The 19,629-nt window shown below is 43.8% G+C and overlaps 1 long non-coding RNA gene across 1 annotated transcript; it reads right to left on the reverse strand.

The window, feature by feature from the left end:
* Positions 1-342: 342 nt before the first annotated feature.
* On the reverse strand, positions 343-16,395 carry LOC114695067. The gene is made up of 3 exons (XR_003734797.2): positions 16,355-16,395; positions 8,016-8,106; positions 343-854 (listed from the first exon to the last, which is right to left on the reverse strand). It is a non-coding gene; the product is annotated as an uncharacterized LOC114695067 (long non-coding RNA).
* Between the last annotated feature and the right edge of the window lie 3,234 nt (positions 16,396-19,629).

The raw sequence follows: 19,629 nt of genomic DNA on the forward strand, positions 1-19,629 counted from the left end.
GCCTTCAACCAGCTCCCAAATAAAGACACAGAGACTTATTAATTATGAATGCTTGACCTTAGCTTAGGATTGTCGCACTAGCTCTTATAACTTATATTAACCTGTTTCTCTTCATCTATGTTTTGCCTTGGGGCGTTTTATCTTTCATTCTGTATGTCCTACTTTCCTGTTTCCTTTGTGTCTGGCTGGTTGGGCCTTGGCCTCTCCCTATCATATCCTATTCTTTCTTCTTTTCTTTTTCCTTGAACCTAAATTCCTCCTCCTATTTACTCTCCCTGCCCAGAAGTTCTGCCTATACCTCCTTTGTAACTATTGACCGTTAGCTTTTTATTAGGCCAATCAGGTGCCTCAGGCAGGCAAGGTAAAACAGCAACACATCTTTACATAAACAAGGATTCCACAACATAAACAATGCAACACACCTCTACATAGCTAAACAATGCAACATACCTTTGCTTAGTTAAACAAATATTCAGCAACAGGATAGTGAGTTGGGAAAGGGGATACACAAGTGAGCACTGGGCCGTGAGTCTCAAGGACACTTTGTAGGTCATTCACAACCCTTGTTTTCTTGAACATTTGCACATCAAGGGCTTTGCTGTGGCATTTGTATGTGGAGGATTTTCTTGAGCATGCTCTTTTGTTGTGTGCAGCCTTGTGGGTGTGTGTGCGTGTGTGTGCATGTGTGTGTGTGCGTGTGTGTGTGTGTGTGTGTGTGTGGGGGGATTCCCAGGTCTTCGCCAACTGGCTTCTTTCCTATGTCAATCTTGCTGCTGTCTTCTCCAGCCCCTTGCAAGCTCTCCGTTCTCATCCTCCTGGTGCATCTGAGTCTTTCTAGTTTCGCTTACTTCTCTCTGTGGGGAAAACAAACAAACACAAAGCCCACAAATTCTTCTTGCTTAAGAACTTAGGGTCAAAACGTCCTCCCTATGGCAACCATCACCTCCCCACCTTTGCAGTAGTCCTCTTTGGTAAGGTCCAGATATTTTGTTTGTTTGTTTACTATGCCCATTTCCTGTAGCTGAAGCTCTTTCTCTGGCCCTGGCATCATGACCCACAGAATACCTTGGCCATGCAGCCATGACAATAGACTAAGCAAAAACAATACAGTGGTGGCTGGGGCCATGGTAATGGCAATAACTATTGTAGTGGTAACAGTAACGGGACTGCCAACATCCCTGCTGGGGGAAGTAGGGAGGTCGCCAGACTCTCCCCTGAGAGTCCACATGCCCTTCAGTATCACACGGTTTTGAGGGGTGCTGAAGCACCTAAGAGATAGGAAATGAATGCAGGGAGGACTCCAGGTTTCCTGAGGTTGTCCCTGACAGTGGGGTCAGATCCTCGTGGGGCAGCTGCTTTGAGTCGCCCGTGCTCCTATATGGAACCACTCACCCATGTGCCAGTAAATAACTGCGATAAACGCATTAGGTTACCAAGCTGGATTTGGATGAATTATTTCTTTCGTTTGTCGGTGCCATATCTGGGATGAAGAGACATTTTAAAAATGTTTTCAGGGAAAGCAATGTAACACAAATTCAAACCAGAAGTTTCACAGGGTGGAACAGAGCTGTAAAGCAGCCTGGGATTCATATCATCTAACCGACCAGCTAAATCTACCTCCAACTCAGGGAGGGGCTCTATTACTAAAAGGAGGAGGTGGCAAACTCATAACTCAGTTGCCAATCTATGCATCGTCTTTGTAAGGGGCATGTTAGCCACACAGGGGACAGAGGCTCCACCCTGTCACCCGCAACAGCCAGAGGAGGGCCTCTACTCAGGGACCTTGACTTGGGATAAAATGGGATTTATAGCTCTGTCCCATAACAGAATTTAGGACTATCCAGTGTGAAGTGGAATTGACATTTAGTAGAGATACTTTAACACAGACGCTAGCGTGGAGGGTAAGCCCGAGAAAGGTGATCGGAGAGACACACCTGGGGGGTGGGTGTGGTTTCTCTAAGACCGGTGCTTACTGTCTTTACAACAGCCAGGATGGAATTTTGGTGGTTTTGAAGCTACTATCTTCAAAGTGTTGCTAAGAAACCTAGAGGAAATCACAGGGTGGTTCCCAGGGGGGCAGCTGACAGGGCTACAGTTGGTCAGGTGTGGGTCTAGATCACAGTGGGGCGGGAAGCCAAGCTGTCTTTACTGTAAACTAAATTGGTAATCTTACTCGATATTCTTAGGAAGGTATGTAGAACAGAATGGAGATTATTCAGGTTTGCACAGTTCAGGCCTTAAACCTGGGTCATGGCTCTTTTTCACATAAAATGTCTCCATATGAAAAGAATATTACCTCTGTGACACACACACACACACACACACACACACACACACACACACACACAAAACAAATGTCTTGGAATTCTTGCTTTTCAGTTGGCAAGAAACTTTCATCAGAGTCTAGGTGAGGGGCTCCTTCCCTTTTCAAGTCCCCACAATTTCCCTGCCTTTCTTTCCTGCTGCAGATGACTTGGGTAGAGCTATGTAGTTTCTCTTGGATTGTCTGATACTTTTACCCATAATTCAGCTATCTTACGTCATGTGGTTCTTACTGGGAGAGTTTTCCTGAACCTGACTACTCTGCTGTGTTTCTGAAAATATGCTAGAGAGAGAGAGAGAGAGAGAGAGAGAGAGAGAGAGAGAGAAGAGAAGAGAAGAGAAGAGAAGAGAAGAGAAGAGAAGAGAAGAGAAAAGAAAAGAGAAAGAAAAAAGAAAGTAATAAGAAGAAATGAAACAAAACACCACCCTCAACCCCTAACACAATATGCCAATTTCTTCAAGTAAAATGCTTCTCAAATTCAGCTTAGGACTTGGGAATTTCTAAACTCCAGAATTTAAAACCTAATCAAATTTTGGAAAAATGTATTTTTGTGGGAGTAGAGAGGGGTTTTAGTCAAGAACATATACATAATTTTATAGGTTAAACAGCCCGTCGGGGCAGTCCTGGTCTTCAGAGACAAACAGACACAATTTTAAATTCTGGCTCTGCTAATTAGAAGTTGAGGAAATCTAGGCATGATATGTAATATCTTATTTATAACACACTGCCCTACATTCCTGAGTGCTGAGAATTAAATAAGGGGCCAGTGAGATGCCTTAGCAGCTAAGGCACTGTGCTGGGCAGTTTGATGTCAACTTGACACAAGCTAGAGTCATTTGAGAGGAGGGAACCTCAGCTGAGGAAATGTCTGCATAAGACATGGCTGTAGGCAAGCCTGAAGGGCATTTTCTTAATTAGTAATCAATGTGGGAGGGTCCAGCCCATTGCAGCTGGTCCTGCTCCTAGGCTGGTGGTCCTGGGTTCTATAGGAAAGCAGGCTGAGCAACCCACAAGGGAGAAGCACAAACAGCACTCCTTCATGGCCTCTGCATCAGCTCTTGCCCCCAGGTCCCTGCCTTGCATGAATTCGCGCCAGTGGTGGTGTGAACGTAATCAGCTCCCTCCAAACCGCTCTAAGCTCATAGGGAGCGGCACTATTAGGAGGTGTGGCTTTGTGGGAGTGGGTGTGGCCTTGCTGAGGGATGATGAACTGTTATATGGAAGTGTGAGTGAGATAAACTCTTTCTTCCCCATGTTGCTTTTCATTATGGTGTTTTATCATAGTAACCCTAAGCGAGACAGATACCTGCCGCCAAGCTTGATGGTCTGAGTTCAATCTCCAAGACGCACATGGTGGAAGGAGAGAACTGACCCACACGTTGTCTTCTGACCTTCACATGGGTGTATGTGTGCACAACACACACACACACACACACACACACACACACACACACACGTGCGCGCGCGCGCACGCTGGGCTTCTGTGCATTGAAACTATCCTTTAAAACATTACAAAACACTCCCCTGTTGTTATGCTCTGCAATAGACTTGCACTGCATTGTCCCACTAGTTAAAAAAGAATTTCACAAAAAAATGCTGAAGTGCTCCTGACATATTGTGTAACTCGTGGGCCTGCATTTTGATGTCTCTTACGCATAAACATCGATGGAGATTCATTATAAGAAAGGATGGGGGTCACCCATATCCTTTCATGGAAATGAGCTAGTCAGATGGGTGAATGGACAGGAATTCTTATTTCAAATATATATATATATATATATATATATATATATATATATATATATATATATATTAAAGATTTATTCTTATTTATGTGTTTGTGTGTGTGCCTGTGTGACTCTGTTCACCTGTGTGCAGTACCTGAGGAGGCCAGAAGAGGGTGTTGGAGCCCCTGGAGCTGGAGTTACAGGTGTTTGTGAGCTGCCTGATGTGGCTGCTGAAAACTGAACTCAAGTTCTCTGAAAAAACAGCAAGTGCTCTTAACTACTGAGGCATCTCTCCAGCTCCAGGCCTACACAGTAATTTTAGATCTGCGGGTCATGCTCTGGACATCTTTAGGTGCTCCATTGTAAAGTCCTGTTGGCATATCTCTTGTTTTTCTAAGAATAACCCTCAGTCTTTGCATTCTTACCACATTCAGCCTTAATCGCTATGCAACCAAATCTTCGGTGCCATCTGCCAGTATTATTTACAAGGGACTGAGCACAATCACATACACATTTGCAATAAAAAATTGACTTTGAAAAACTTGTGGTGCATTATATAAAGATCCTTGAAGCTTTTAGGTAAGGTGGAAGGCAGATTTCATATAAGACATTCGGTAATGAACCTAGGTGGGATTGACACAAGTCTTCAGTTGTTATGGTTATCTCAGCTCTGTGGTTGCTACAGTCTGGAGGTAAAATACCCCTCAGGGCTCATGTGTTTGAACACTTGGTCTTCAGTTGATGATGATCTTGGGGAGGTGGTGGCAAATTCGGATGGATGGTGGGGCCTAGCTGGAGGAAGTTGGGCACCTGTGGTGAGTGGGTCTTGAGAGTTATAGATGAAAGATGGGTGGGAAGAAAAGGCGGACAAGGAAGGAAGGAACAACTTGACAACAGAACAGGTTTAATGGGCGAAGAGAAAAAGACCTTCAGAGGGGAGGAGGCCTCTAGCTTGTTACCATTTACAGACTAGAGATAGTTGATGGGGTGGGGAGGTGGAGAAGGAAGAAGGTTGGAAAACTTCCTCTTTTGGTTGGGGATTGGCCATTGTCAGGAATGATGAGGGCATGGTGAAGGAAACAGTATCTCTTGTGCTGGGCATTACAGGAGATCAATGGGGCAGGAATCTAGGAAAAAATGTTACTTTAGTTCTGGGAATGCCAATTATGTAGTTTCAGTAATTATCACCATTTAAGTAAAACAGAGTAGCCTTCCAAAATGTCACGCCCTAGCTAACAACAGCCCCTCCCTTTCCTTCCACCTGCTTTCTTCCTGATCTGCCCATCTAGGAGTGAGCAGTCTCATGATTCTGCTGCCACAGTTCTCTGTGGTCCTCGCTGCCATGCCTTCCACCAAGATAAACTGTCCCCTCACACCATGAACCAACATAAGCCCTGCCTTCCTTCAGTCAGGCATTTGACCTCAGGGATGAGAAGAGTAACTAATATACTATAGGACACTAAATAGCATGGCTTTCCTGATGACGAGGCATTTCTGTTCTCTCTAAGTCTTACTGCAGATCTGGGGAATTTCAATGGAGTAGGGAATGCGTTAGAGAGTCAGTGGACGACTGTAAAGCAGTGTTGAATGCCAATATCCCCAAATGGCCAGGCATGGCGAGTACACTCTTCATAACTAGCAGTCAGGAGGGAGAAGCAGGTACATTTCTGTTAGTTCGAGGCAAGCTTGGTCTACATACAGCGTTCCAGACTAGGCAGGACTACATAGTGGAAACTTTCTTTTCTTTTTTTCTTTTAATTGCTTGACTCCCCCACCCCCCAGTTCCCCACCCACCCCCAGCCCCTTCGGAAACCTAAAAGCTGACTGGCAAGACTTACAGGAGTGACCACACACAGGGAAAACTCGCGCTCATCCCTCTTGATGAGGTTTGGTTTTTCTCTCTCTCCAAGTGTTTTATGTAACTAGAGTTTTTCTGCCTGGCCCACAGTCAGGACAAATCTTTGTCACTCGCCAGTCCCACAGCCGCTCAGACCCAACCAAGTAAACACAGAGACTTATATTGCTTACAAACTCTATGGCCGTGGCAGGCTTCTTGCTAACTGTTCTTATAGCTTAAATTAATCCAAATCCACAAATCTATACCTTGCCACATGGCTTGTGGCTTGCCTGCATCTTTACATGCTGTTTGTCATGGCGGCCGCTGGCAGTGACTCCTGTCTTTCTGTTCTTTCTTTTTCCCTCTCTGTTAGTCCTGCCTATACTTCCTGCCTAGCCACTGGCCAATCAGTGTTTTATTTATTGACCAATTAGAGCAATTTGACATACAGACCATCCCACAGCAGTTTTAGCTTTTTATTTCTCTCTAGGACCCCTGCCGCTGACTCCACATCTCCATCTTCACCTGCTTGGACTACTGTAGCAGCCCAGTCTCTTCCACCCTCTCCTGACTGTCATCTAAATTATCACTTGATAGTCACAGACATTTCCCAAAGTCAGAAATAAAATTATTTCTCTTCCATAAACCCCCCTCAATGTCTTCCGTTGAACTTAAAGGAAGATGAACTTTTCTTCCTCTGTCCTTGAAGGCTGGGTTTTTCCGGCTCCCGAAGCCTTTCTATGTAGGCAGCACTCTGTCCTACCCAAGGATTGTTCTAGACCCCGGATGTCCTTCCGTGCTGGGAATCTGCTGAGCACTTCCTGTTCTGCCACCTTTTTCGGCAGCTTTCTCCCACATCCTGTGGCATCCTCCTCTTTTAAGCTTGAAGATGCCCATCTCACAGAGACCTTTCTTTTCCAATCGGCAACGCCTGCCCCAAAGTAGTTTCTGCTTCTGTGAGTGTTTACATGTGAAATGTCATCACAGGCTCACGTGTTTGAACATTTGGTACCCGGTAAGTGGCACTGTCTATTTTGGAAGGTTGTAGACTCTTTAGGAGGTGGAGCCTCACTGGAGGAAGAGAGGCACTGGTTTGGAAGTGAGCCTTGAGGTTTGAGATCTTGTCCCCACTTCCTACTGCTTTCTGCTTCCTTACCATGGAGGTAACATGGCCGTCATGCCCCTGCTGCTATGACTTCCTGACCACAGTGGACTGTATCCCCTCAAACTGCAAGTCAAAACAAACCCTCCTCCCTTAAGCTGCTTTTTGTCAGGTATTTGTTTGTTGTGTATTATTTTGTTTGTGTTTTGACAAATAAAGTTTGCTTTAAGTCAGAGGGCGGAGCTAGCCACTAGTTAACCATAGAGGAGACAGGAAGTGATAAGGTGGGGCGGAAAGAGGATCTCAGCCCTTTTAGATGGAGGAACAGAAGAGGTGGGAAGCAACTGGCAGCTGCTCCCGTTCTCTGATCTTTCAGGTCCTTACCCCAGTATTTGACTCCTGATTTTTTTACTGATAAGATTAATTAGCCAGGTGTTGGTGGGGGCTGCGGCGGCGCCTTTAATCCCAGCACTCCGGAGGCAGTGAGTTCAAGGCCAGTCTGGTCTACAAATCGAGTTCCAGGAAAGGCGCAAAGCTACACAGAGAAACCCTGACTTGAAAAACAAAACAAAACAACAACAAAAAAAGATAATTAGATTTATACTTCATTTGTTTACAGCGAAAAGTACAAACACACCTTCCTTTGGCGAATAAAGAGCAGCAGGAGTAACAGCTTTCACTGACATTTCCTAAACTAATTCACATTTGAAACACACTTATGAATGAGATTACCAGATGACATTCGCAAAGCCTCTTGGAATCAAGCACCTGAGTGCTGTGTGCTGCCTGGAGGGAGGGGCTTCTCCATCAGGACACAATGGAGATCGCTGAGTGATGGATGGGGGGGGGGGTTATCTGCCATGAAGGAAGAGATGGGCAGGTTCAGAGGAGCCTGTGACTCAGCTCCTTCTGCTACTGGGGATAGTGACACCCATTAGCAAGTGACAAGGCTGCTTCAGGTGTGTTAGGGGCATCCAAAATCAAGGATTCAGTTTCACCTTTAATGAAACTAGTGATAATATTTACCTTATAAAAGTTGATGGTCTCTGTGCAAAATTAGTTGCTGGAGCTATTCGGAAGTGTCCCACCGTTCTGTCGTGCAGATGCAGAGTAAGACCTGTGAAGAAAAAACAGGATCCAGGTCCCCATCCCGACAGCCTGTCTTATCTCTTACATTTTTCTTTGAAGGCACAGAGGGAAGCACAGAGCAGCTGCTCTGGCCTTTAGCTAAAGGCCTTTATCTGTAGAAATGAAATATCCTGCATGAAATCATATTAAAGTGTGAAGACCCTTCTAAATTAAAACGTGCAGACCCTTCCAAATTGCCAGGCTTAAGGAAGCAATTTCAGGGCTAGGGATTGGGTAAAGACACTTGCTGCCAAACTTGAGAACCCGGGTGTGATCCCTGGGGTCCACACGGTGGAAGGAGAGAACAGATTTCCATAAGTTGCCCTCTGACCTCCACCCATGTCACTCGGATGCCTCCCAGAAAACAAACAACAAGCAAACAAATAAAATAGGTATTTTTAAAAGAAACAACTTCAGGGATTTTCTTGAAAAATGTACCACAAGCTGGACATGGTGGCATGTGCCTGTAATTCCAGTTCTAGGGAGGCAGGGGCATGAAAGTCACTGCAAGTTTAAGACCAGACTGTGGTCTATGGAGAGAGATCCAGGTCAGGTAAGACAGCTACTTGTCTCAAGAGGAGAGGAAAAAAAAAAAATCACAAATTAATAACTTGAAAACATTTGTTTCCGTATATCTTTTAACAATTGTAGAAATTTATTATTGTTTGTGTTTATTTGTTTCTGAATTCCTCTTATTGTAGCTAGGTGATAGAGCTAGGCCGAGAAATGCTTTGTATGAAAGCATATTTCAATTAAGTTTAGCACCTGTGTTTAGGTGTTTATTTGTAGATAGAGATGGGACATTTCGGATGCTGATTGGACTGATTAATGATGCTCATCAGGAAGGAGCAAGGGACCACAGTCAAACACCGAAACGACATGGTCTGTTGGTTTTTATGTTGAATAAATTATGCATGAGTTTGGCATTTATATTTCTTGGGGGAAATTATAGTTCTCTTTCCTCAATGCATTGTCTACATAAAGAATATTCCATTTGTGAATATGAATATGGGTCTATAATTCCTGATTTTTTTTTTTAAATAAGCAAACATTTCACAAAAAGATTTAGCAATCTAGCTGGAGGATGTAGGAGAGTCTATGGTGCTGTTACCTATAAAGCCCACAGACTTTATAAAAAGACACCCCAAAGTTAGGTAAAAATAGCTACTTTGGGGATTCATTAGAGTAATTTGCCTTTTGTTTTTCTCTAAGTGAGAACAAAGAAAATAAAATCAACTGTCATCACTAACATTTCACAAAATGTTATTGTTTGATATAGGACATGGTAATAAAATTCAAAATTGGATTTATGAGTATTAACAGCTGTCTACGTTATTCCTATTGTTCTCATCTCACCTCTAAGCACTAAAATTTGTTATTCATAGCACGACATAGCCTTTAGAATTTATTGTTTCATGGGCCATTAACCTTTACTTACTTTCTTTTTTAAAAATTTTTTATATATTTATTTATTTTTTTTTGCTTTTTTGAGACAGGGTTTCTCTACATAGTCCTGGATGTCCTGGAACTAACTCTGTAGACCAGGTTGGCCTTGAACTCAGAGATCTACCTCCCTCTGCCTCCCTACTGCTGGGATTAAAGGTGTGTGTCACCATGCCTTGTTTAACACAATATTTATACATTAAACTGGTAGATAGTAACACGATAGCCCTACCACAGCATGCCTAGCCTCCTAGGACATGGGTTCTGAGTAAGCTATTCAAAAAAAACCCCAAAGATTGCTGGAGTATGAATGATATGTACCTGTAATCCCCAAACTTTGGTAGCAGAGACAGGAGAACCAGGAGTTCAAGGCCAACCTGGCTTACATAGCAAAACCTTGAGTGAAACCTTTCTCTAAATAATCAGCTAAATCAATCAACCAGCCAAACAATAAGAGCACCCCACTGCCAACAAACAAACAAAAACCTAAAAAACTAATTATTTATATATTAGTTACTTTTCTGCTACTATAATAAAACACCATGACCTGTGCAACTTATAGAAGAAAGAGTTTATTTAGACTTGTAGTTCCAGGGGGTTAGAGTTCATGTTGGCCAGAGCAGGAAGATGAAGGTTCACATCTTGAATGGCAAGCATATTTTGTTTATTTTTCTGTTGTACTCATAAAACAGCATGACCAAAAGCAGCTTATAGAAGGAGTTTACTTTGGCTTAGAGTCCCGTCAAGGAGGGGAGGTGTGGAATAGTCCTTTATACTGTGTGAATATATGTTGCTGTGATTGGTTTAATAAAAAACCTGACTGGCCAATAGCTGGACAGGATAAGGTTAGGGGGAGAGCCAAAAAGAGAATGCTGGGAAGAAGAAGGACAGAGTCAGAGGAGTAGAGAGCAGATGCAGAGAGAAGCAAGATGGACATACCATAGTGAAAAGGTACCAAGCCATGTGGCAAAGCATAGATAAAAATATGGGTTAATTTAAATGTAAGAGTTAGGTAGTAACAAGCCTGAGCTATTGGCCGAGTATTTATAACTAATATTAAGTCTCTGTGTGGTTATTTGGGAGCAGCTTGCAGGACAGAAACTTCCGTTTATAGGGAGGCATGGCGGCAAGTAGCAAGCATAGTGGTAGTAGCAGGGAGCTGAATGCTCACATGCTCAACTAGAAAGGAGATGCAGAGAGAGCAATCTGGGAGTGGCTTTACTTTCTCGAATCTCATCCTCCAGTGAAGTACTTTCTCCTGAAAGTCACACTCCCAAATTTCCCCAAACCTTCCCAAACCACCATCACCTGGGGACAATGTGTTTGAATATGGGAGTTCTGGGGGACATTTCTCATCTAAACCACTACAAATGAATTATTATAAAAATCATTTATTTTTTTGGTGAGCCACTGCTTCATCAGACAATAGCAACAACCCCTAAAACAGTGTTGGGTCTGATGATTTAGCTCTATTAGTAGAGTATTTGCTTAGCATGCCTGAAGCCCTGTATTTGATTCCTAGCACCTCATAAACAGGGATTTCTAATTCTAGCACTCGAGGAAGCAGAGGTACCAGGGTCATCCTTGGTTATATAGCAAGTGCTCTATCTCAAGATGAAACACCTAGAATGTAGTTGGGATTTTCTTTGCACCACCAACCAGCTCCTAAATAAAGACATGGAAACTTATTATTAATTATGAATGCTAGGCTTTAGCTTAGGCTTGTTACACTAGCTCTTTTAACTTAATTTAACCTGTTTCTATTCATCTACATTTTGTCTCAGGGTTGTTTTTTTTTTTTTTTTTTACCCTTCTTACATTCTGTATGTCCCACTTTCCTGCTTCATCTGTGTCTGTCTGTCTGGCCCCCTGGTTTCTCCTTGTCACCCCCTTTTCTTTTTCTGTTTTTTCAAGCCTAAATTTCTTTCTTGCTATTGGCTGCTCAGTATTTTCATAGACCAATCAGGTGCCTTAGGCAGGCAAGGTAAAACAGCAACACATCTTTACATAATTAAACAAATATTCTGCATCATAAACAAATGCAATACATCTTAACATAGTTAAAAAAATGCAACACATCTTTGCATAGCTAAACAAACATTCTGCAACATAGAGGCTTCAAGTGCCAACTGTAATTTATTTGCTCCTGTCTACAGTTGAATATAGCTCAGTTGGACAGTTCATTTCTGCTCCCCATGGCATTCGTTCTCGAAGGCTAATTATAGCAGAAAGAGCCAGTTCCAGGAAAGCTCACTCCCACAGTTGGCAAGTTAGTGCTTGCTGGACTCTGTTGGGGCTGTCAGCCAGGCTGTCTACAGTCTTCCATGTGGCCTCCTTACATTGTTATGCCTTGGCTTTTTACAGCATGCTCACCAGGCTCCCACTTACTAATATTCTAGGGAAAATATCAGTCAAGTGGCCAATCCCCAAACCAAGGTCAGAAGGGGTTTTTTAGGGAGGTATAGTTCACTAGGGAAGCTCAAAGGTACAAACTGCCACATTCTTTTCAAAACAGACCATAACAGAGCTCTTTACCCCTGTTCATTTTTTGTTTGCTTGAAGCAGAATAGCTTGTAAGTTGTCATTGAGGATGACCTTGAACTCATAACCTTCCTGGATCCACCCCCTGAGTACTGGGGTTACAGGCATGTGTCACCACATCTGGTTTTATATGATGTTGTGGATCGAACCCAGGACTTTGTGTATGTTAAGCAAGCATCCTACAAACTACTACATCCCTAGTCTTTAGGGTTTGTTTCTTTTTTTATAGTCAAAGGGAAGGTTTCTATTGTAGATATGGGAGATAGCAGCCAGAGGCATCTGGAAGAATTCAAAGCAGAGAGAGAAAGTAGTAGACTGAACATGGCCAGCTGACTGGACCTGGCCAGGAGAGAAGCAGAAACAGTGCAGACAGATGGGCACTTGCAGGGTGGGGTGGGAGATGAAAACAAAGAAAAAGAGAGAGCAGAGCCAAAATAGCAGGATTATATAGTTCCTTTTTCTTGTTTCCCAAAGTATGAGGTGATGGTTCACCCTGGTAGATGGGCACTTCCCTAATCAGGACTCCCTTGAGAAAAAGCTGTCATCTTGGGTCATCTCTGTATTAATTAATTAATTAATTAATTAATTAATTAATTAATTATGGGAGACAGATCTCTTATAATCCAGCTGGTCTTGAACTTAATATGTTTAAGGATGACTCTGAATTCCTTGATCCTTTTGCCTCTACCTCCCAAGTTGTAGGATCACAACCCTGTGCCACCATGCTTTGGTAGCTCCCTCTTTGTGATAGGCTAAGTTTTGAGCAGTAGCAAACAAGCCTCAAGTTTAAGGGTCTCAGACCACAAAGTGCTTGCTTCTGGCGGCGGCGGCGGCGGCGGCGGCGGCGGCGGCGGTGTCCCCCGTGCAAGTCAGAAAGGAGGCTTACTCCTTGTGGTCTCCTAGTGATGCCGATGATGGGTTTATACTGACCTGCGTCTTCCCAGGGGCCTCAGCAGAAGGAAGAGAGCCCTTTAACCCTTAGGCAAATTCCCCAGCATGTCCCTGTCTCAGATCAGTGCTGGGATCACAGGCACACGTCAGTGGCGCCTGGTTTATGTGAGTTCTGGGATCAAATGCACACCCTCATGTTCGTGTGGTAAGCATTTTACTGACGGAGCCATCTTCCCAGGCCTGCTTTCATTTTAAGTAACTGTCTTGGTTGCCTTTTACTTCCTGCTCTCATCCTATACATATTGTACACTTGGGCGTTTCCTCCAAGCAGCAACCTGCTTTCTAGGTCAAGATTGGAAACTGTGATTTCTTTCTCTTCCTCTTCCTATTTCCCTTCCCTTCTCTCTCCTTCCCTTCCTTGCTTCTTATTTTTCTTCTGTCAGGTGTCATTAGACTATGACCTTGTCATTTCCAACTGTGTTGGACCCCATTAAGAGCTATCCTGGGACAGCCAGTGGACCATAAGTTGACATGCCTGTGTCCCATTTCTGAAAATACTCCCCTACAAGAGGGGGATTTTTGTTTTGTTTCTTTCCTTTTTTTGAGTCTGTTCCTCGTCTCTTCTTGCTTGGCAGAGTGATAGATTTTACCTTCATTTCATTGTCTCAAGTCATGCCCTGTTCCTGTTCATTTTTGTGGATCATTTTCAGAATGGCCTTCTCAAGACTCTGATTTCTATATATCATGTCTCTGCTTGATTCAGACGTGCTGTTATTTCTCAGGCTTGAGACTTCTAGGCTTCTTACCTCCTCTCTTTGCTGCCTCTTTCTTGATTTTCACTACAATTAACTAGGTAGAGCTAGTAGAATATATACCTGATTACTACGTTTATCTGAGTAATTTTATCTCAGTGTTTTATCTGTCATTTCTTCCATGAATGCTCTCCCAAATAATTCATGTCTTTCATAATTGCTGTCTCAGAATCTCTTCTCAGGGAATCTTAGTGGACAGCATCATCCATGTTGCCTTTAGCCTTCTCAGTAGTCACTGAGTTTATGTTATTATTATTCTTGCTATGAGTCAATCATTGTACTGAGTGGGCCATGTGAATTACTTAAAACAATTCTCTTCCCAGCACAGTTAAGTACATAGTATTAGTCACACTTTTTAGATAAAAGTTCAGTGAGGTTAAAAATCTATTGAATCTTCTGTAGCTACTGAGAGATATGAGGGCTTTTAAAAAAAAAAAAAAAGGAAGAAGAAAATCACTGTCTCAGTCAGCGTTGTTCTGCTGTGACAGATGATCTGAGCCTGTGTAATTTATAATAACAGAGGTCTAGTGTAGCTCCAGAGACTGGGGAGCTCAAGATCGAGAGGGACTGTGTGTGTGGAGGCTCTTTCTGCTGGTTCATCCTCCCCGGGGTGGAAAGTATCATGTGTTAGGAGAGCATTCAAGAGACAGAGGGGTGGCAGAAGGGAGGAGGAGTCATCTTCGGGTCAGAAGCATTTTCATCTTTCTGCTTACCAGTGATGTGAGGAATCTTTCCATGAGCCCCTTGGTAGACATTTTCTTTTTTAAAATCAAATCAAATTACTTAGTTATTTTCTTTTTCTTTTTTAAACTTTCTTTTTATTTTTTCTTTGTGTCTTTCACATCATGTCTCCACATCATGTGTCCCGATCTCACCCATCTCCCTCCCCCCTCCAAATAAAACAAAATAAAATTTAAGAAGAAAGGTGGGGGAGAAGAAAGGGGAAATCTCATCCTGGAAGCTGCAGTGTGACACAGTGAGTCACGCAGTAAATCCCTTTATTCCTAGATTTTTACATGCAGGTGTTCATCCCAAAGAATCATCGGTCTGGTTTGGTTCCCCGGTCTCTGCTACACCATCGACACTGGCCCTCACTGGCACTCTTCCTGGACATCCCTTTGCTGCCCTGTGTCATGCAGATCCTGCAGCCCTGGGTCCACAGGACCAACACCCCTCCCAGCCCCTGTACTCCAGATCTCCAATGGGGTGAATGTTGGGGTGGGCCAACACTTAACCCTGGTTCTGGACCTGGGTAGATGCAGGGTTAGTCAGCCTGCCAGCTCTTCCCTTTCTTTGCCACCAGGGGGAACTCTCCAGCATTGCCCTGGCTAGGCCACCCCTTCCATCGATGAGCAAGGGGTGGGACCATTTCTCCCACTTCTACATTCTCAGGGTCAGTTCTCCCACCTCCATACCCTCAGGACCAACTCTACTGTGTTGCCCAGGTGAGGTGTAGGCTGCTCTCTCTTGCTGCAGCTGATGAAGGGTGCGAATAGGCCTCCCACTCTTATGACCTGAGGGCCAGCTTTTCCACCTGCCTCAGGCATGGATGGGTGGGTAGATGGCCACCACATGACAGATGAGTAATGGGGACAGCTCTCTCATGCTCACAACATCAGGGCTAGCTCATCCACACTTCCACCAACAGGGTTGGCTCTATTGTGCTGCCCAGGCAAGGTGCAGGGCCTGCTCTCCTGCAGTTGGTGAGAGGCAGGAACAGCTCTCCTGCTCTTATGACCTCAGAGCCAGTTCTCCCACCTGCCTCAGGCATTGATGGAGGGCATCTTCCCCCACCCCCGCCCATGCTGCCACAGACAGATGAGTAATGGCAACAGCTCTCCCATGCGCATCCACACCTCCGCCAACAGGCTTGGCTCTATTTATTTTCTTTTAAAGTCTTTGAATTAGCACTCCAAGTATTGGATATCATTGTGGCAATTTTGAACAAAATGCCTTTTGGTAGATTCTCCTTCCCTCTTATCTCCTCCTACTATATTTATTTTTGACACAGTCTCTTTGTATGAATCCCATTATGGCCTTGAACCTGAGGAGATCCTCCTGCCTGGGCCTCTCAAGTGCTGGGATTACAGGCATGGGCCATCATGTTCAGCGGGCTCCCTCCCTCCCAGCCTCCTCCCTCCTCCCACCCCTCTCTCGCTATTCACCATTTCTCTCTCTCCCTTCCTTCCTTCCTTCCTTCTTCCCTCCCTCCCTCCCTCCCTCCTACCCTCCCTCCCTCCCTCCCTCCCTCTTTCTTTCTTTCTTTCTTTCTTTCTTTCTTTCTTTCTTTCTTTCTTTCTTTCTTTCTTTCTTTCTTTCTTTTTTTCTTTCTGTGATTAACTTACACCCCCCCTCACCCCGTAGCTGGAGGGCTTTTCTCCAGGCTCCACCAAGCCCCATAGTCCCACAATCCACATATAAAATAATCACTCAGACACTTATATTATTTATAAACTGTATGGCCGTGGCAGGCTTCTTGCTAACTGTTCTTATATCTTAAATTAACCCATTTTTATAAATCTATACCTTGCCACGTGGCTGGTGGCTTACCGGCGTCTTTACATGCTGCTTGTCCTGGCGGTGGCTGCAGTGTCTCTCCTCCTTCTTCCTGTTTCCCCAATTCTCCTCTCTCCTTGTCCCACCTATACTTCCTGTCTGGTCACTGGCCATCAGTGTTTTATTTATATAGAGTGATATCCACAGCACCCCCCCCCCCGGAAATTGCTGATAGCCCCAAAGAGAAAAGCTGTGTCCTGCCTCCAGTACTGCCAGGGCTCCAGGTCACAAGGGCGCCTGGGAGTCTGGCCAAGTCCCAGGGGTTGGTGTGTAGTCCATGTGGCACATTCTTGTTGGAAGTTGGCTTTCTGCTTTCAGCACCTAGACTGTCTACACAGAGGCCGAACCAGGAGGACCAAGCTCAGTGGGCAGTCTAGTCCCTGGCTTAACGTTTCCTTTTGAGATTTGTTTAAATATTTGGTCCTTTTTAAAAGTTAACTTTTCGACTTTATGATGTGCTAGAAGCATTCTTTATATATTTTGTGTATAAGGGTTTGCAAGCACTTTTTCCAAATCTGTAGCTTGTTTTGTTTTTTTCCATTTTCTTTACAATGTCTTTTAAATAGCAATAGGGTGTTTTTTGTTCAAGTCTGATTTATCTATTTATTTTCTGTCTTAGAGGTTGTGTCCTTCTGGGTCCTGCCTAAGAAATCTTTCCCATTCCCATGCCATGAAGGGATTTTCAAGAAATTTTCTCTCAAGAAGTGAGTTGGTTTCATTGACTTGGTAGCAGAATTTTTGCTCATTGGGATACCTTTGGTATGGTCAAAAATTTGAGGCTAGCCTAGGCTAAACGAAACTGTGTTTCAAACAACAACAACAACATAGAGCTGCACACATTTGGAGGTTAGAGTTCTCCTTGGAGGACTTGCAGGTCTTGGGGATCCAACTCAGGTGGCCAGGCTTGGGGACTTATGCCTGTTCCCTGTCCTGTGATGATTATTTTAGTTATCAGTCACAATCTGGAATCACCTGGGGAAGGAGTCCTGGTGACGACTGTCTAGATCTGGGTGGCCCGTGGGCACATCTTATTTTTATTACATTAATTGAAGTGGGAAGACCCACCCACTGTGAGTAGACGGGATCTGGACCTGTGTGAGAGTGGAAACCAGAACTGAGTATTAACACTCACATTCACTGCTCTCTCCTGATTATGGATGCAACGTGACCATTTCCCTGAGCGCCTACCTCTGTGACCTCCCACAGTGATGGACAATAGTCCGGAACTGGGAGTTAATAAACTATTTCTCAGTTGGTTGCTTTTGTCAGGGTATTTTATCAGAGTAATAGGAACAAAGCGACAGCTTCATCGGGACATTTTTAGACATGCCTAACTACCTTGGCCATCTTTATCCAGGCTTGGAATTTTTAGAAATGCCTTTTTTTGTGGGTTAAGATATGTGGTATTTAAGATATGTTTATTGACCTGAAATGATGTGTAGACATCTCTGTAAATGTTATATAAACATGGTATTGCATCAACATATTGTGATTTAATTATAATTTGGATGTCCACCAACCCAAAACTCTTTGAGGAAGTACTCAGGCCAAAGATTGCATCTGACCAAGTTCTACTGCTTAATGGAAGGTTCTGTTTCTGTTCCACACAGATTAGGGGAAATGTTCCTACAGCCACATTTCTTACAAGATATTTAAATGCCCACAGGATTGAATTCAGCAATCTCCAGAGGGGCAAAGCATTTTTAGTGCTCACATATGAATACAAATTTGTATGCATTTCCATATTTGGCCAGAGAGTTGCTTTCATTGTGAAAATACCTGTTAGCAAAACTGTATATAGAGTTGTCATCTATTAGGTAACTTTGGAGATTATAGACGTTGTCTATCAAAAAGATGCAGGCAACAAAAGACAATCAAGGTCCCTGAGAAGGAGGGAATGAGATAGTGAGGTCAGAAGTTGGTTCATACGTTGAGCTGCTGAGATAGCCCAGTGGGTGAAGGTTTGCTGCCAAACCTGAGGATCCTGGGACTTCCATGGTAGAAGGAGAGATTCAGTTCCCAAATGTGTGTCCTCTGATCTACACACACCAACACATGAACGCATTCCCAGAAAATGTTAACTTTGAGGCAAAAGAACATAAACTTATAAACTGCGACTGTTCCAAACATCCTCATATTTCACTGGTGCTGCTTACAAATGAGGCCATGACAGCCTATAGCTTCATTTTGTTAGTTCACTGATTTCCTGTTGAACAACCTTTAAAATGCCCGGCCATTCTTGACACATGCTCACATATACTCAGTGCTTTTCCATTTAAGCCTCCTCTTTGGGAACTGTTGGCTGGCGGCTGGTGGCTGGCGTTTCCTCTGAGGAAAACCTATCTCACTGTGCAGCATACTTCTTTACAATGTCTTCAAGGCTGCAAAATCTCCAAATTAGCAGATCCAGCCAGACCAGATTCCTTTCCATTTTCACCGTGACACTGGAGCCATGCCCGGCTGTATCCAGAAACAACGATCGTCCTTTGGCCAGCCTGTTCTGCCTGGAACACTTTTAGCCTGGCCCCCATCTCATGCGGCTCCCTGTGTAAACAGGCTCTGCAGTTCCCTTTCCTATGACAATTCAGACCCCGTCTCTGGGGCAGACTAAAAATGCACGACCCTCTGCATTTGTTCTTCTCTGGACCCAGACATCCTTCTTACATCACACTGCCTCCCCACCCCCCCCATCCCCATTTTCCATCTGGCTTCTACAAATGCCTTCTGAAGCCAGGCTGGGGAGGCATTGGTGTTGCCAACCAAACACATGCAGCCTTCCCTCTCTACCAGTTATTCCAGTTGGTTTCTTTATTGGAAACATAGAACGTGAATTATCAAAATGTGTGGAATTGATGCCCTCTGAAACTCAGCTTGGGCATCTCTGTAACATCAGCATTTTTTCTTTGTTTTTTAAAGTGGGGAATCTTTGAACACTGGGTGGTAAGGGACTGTGTTTGGGTAGCTCATAGCTCACACATTAAGCATTATGCCAAAGTCAACGGACACGTACTCTGAATACTGATTTGATAGAAATGCTTCATTGATTTTACTAGAGTTGAGCCAAATTCATTAACAGCCTAGATTCATTAGAGAGGCATCACTAATTCAAGGGGAAAAGGGATTAAATTCTTTCACTGTATTTTATAAAGCGTTACACATTAATTAGAATTTAGTATGTTTGGTTTTTAGGCAACATCCATTTCATTTACAAATCTCCACAGATGAGATATTTATTAGTTTGCTTTCTAATATTGATTTGTGCTTGTTAC

Source organism: Peromyscus leucopus, chromosome 3 (assembly GCF_004664715.2).
Source record: "Peromyscus leucopus breed LL Stock chromosome 3, UCI_PerLeu_2.1, whole genome shotgun sequence".
NCBI lineage: Eukaryota > Metazoa > Chordata > Mammalia > Rodentia > Cricetidae > Peromyscus > Peromyscus leucopus.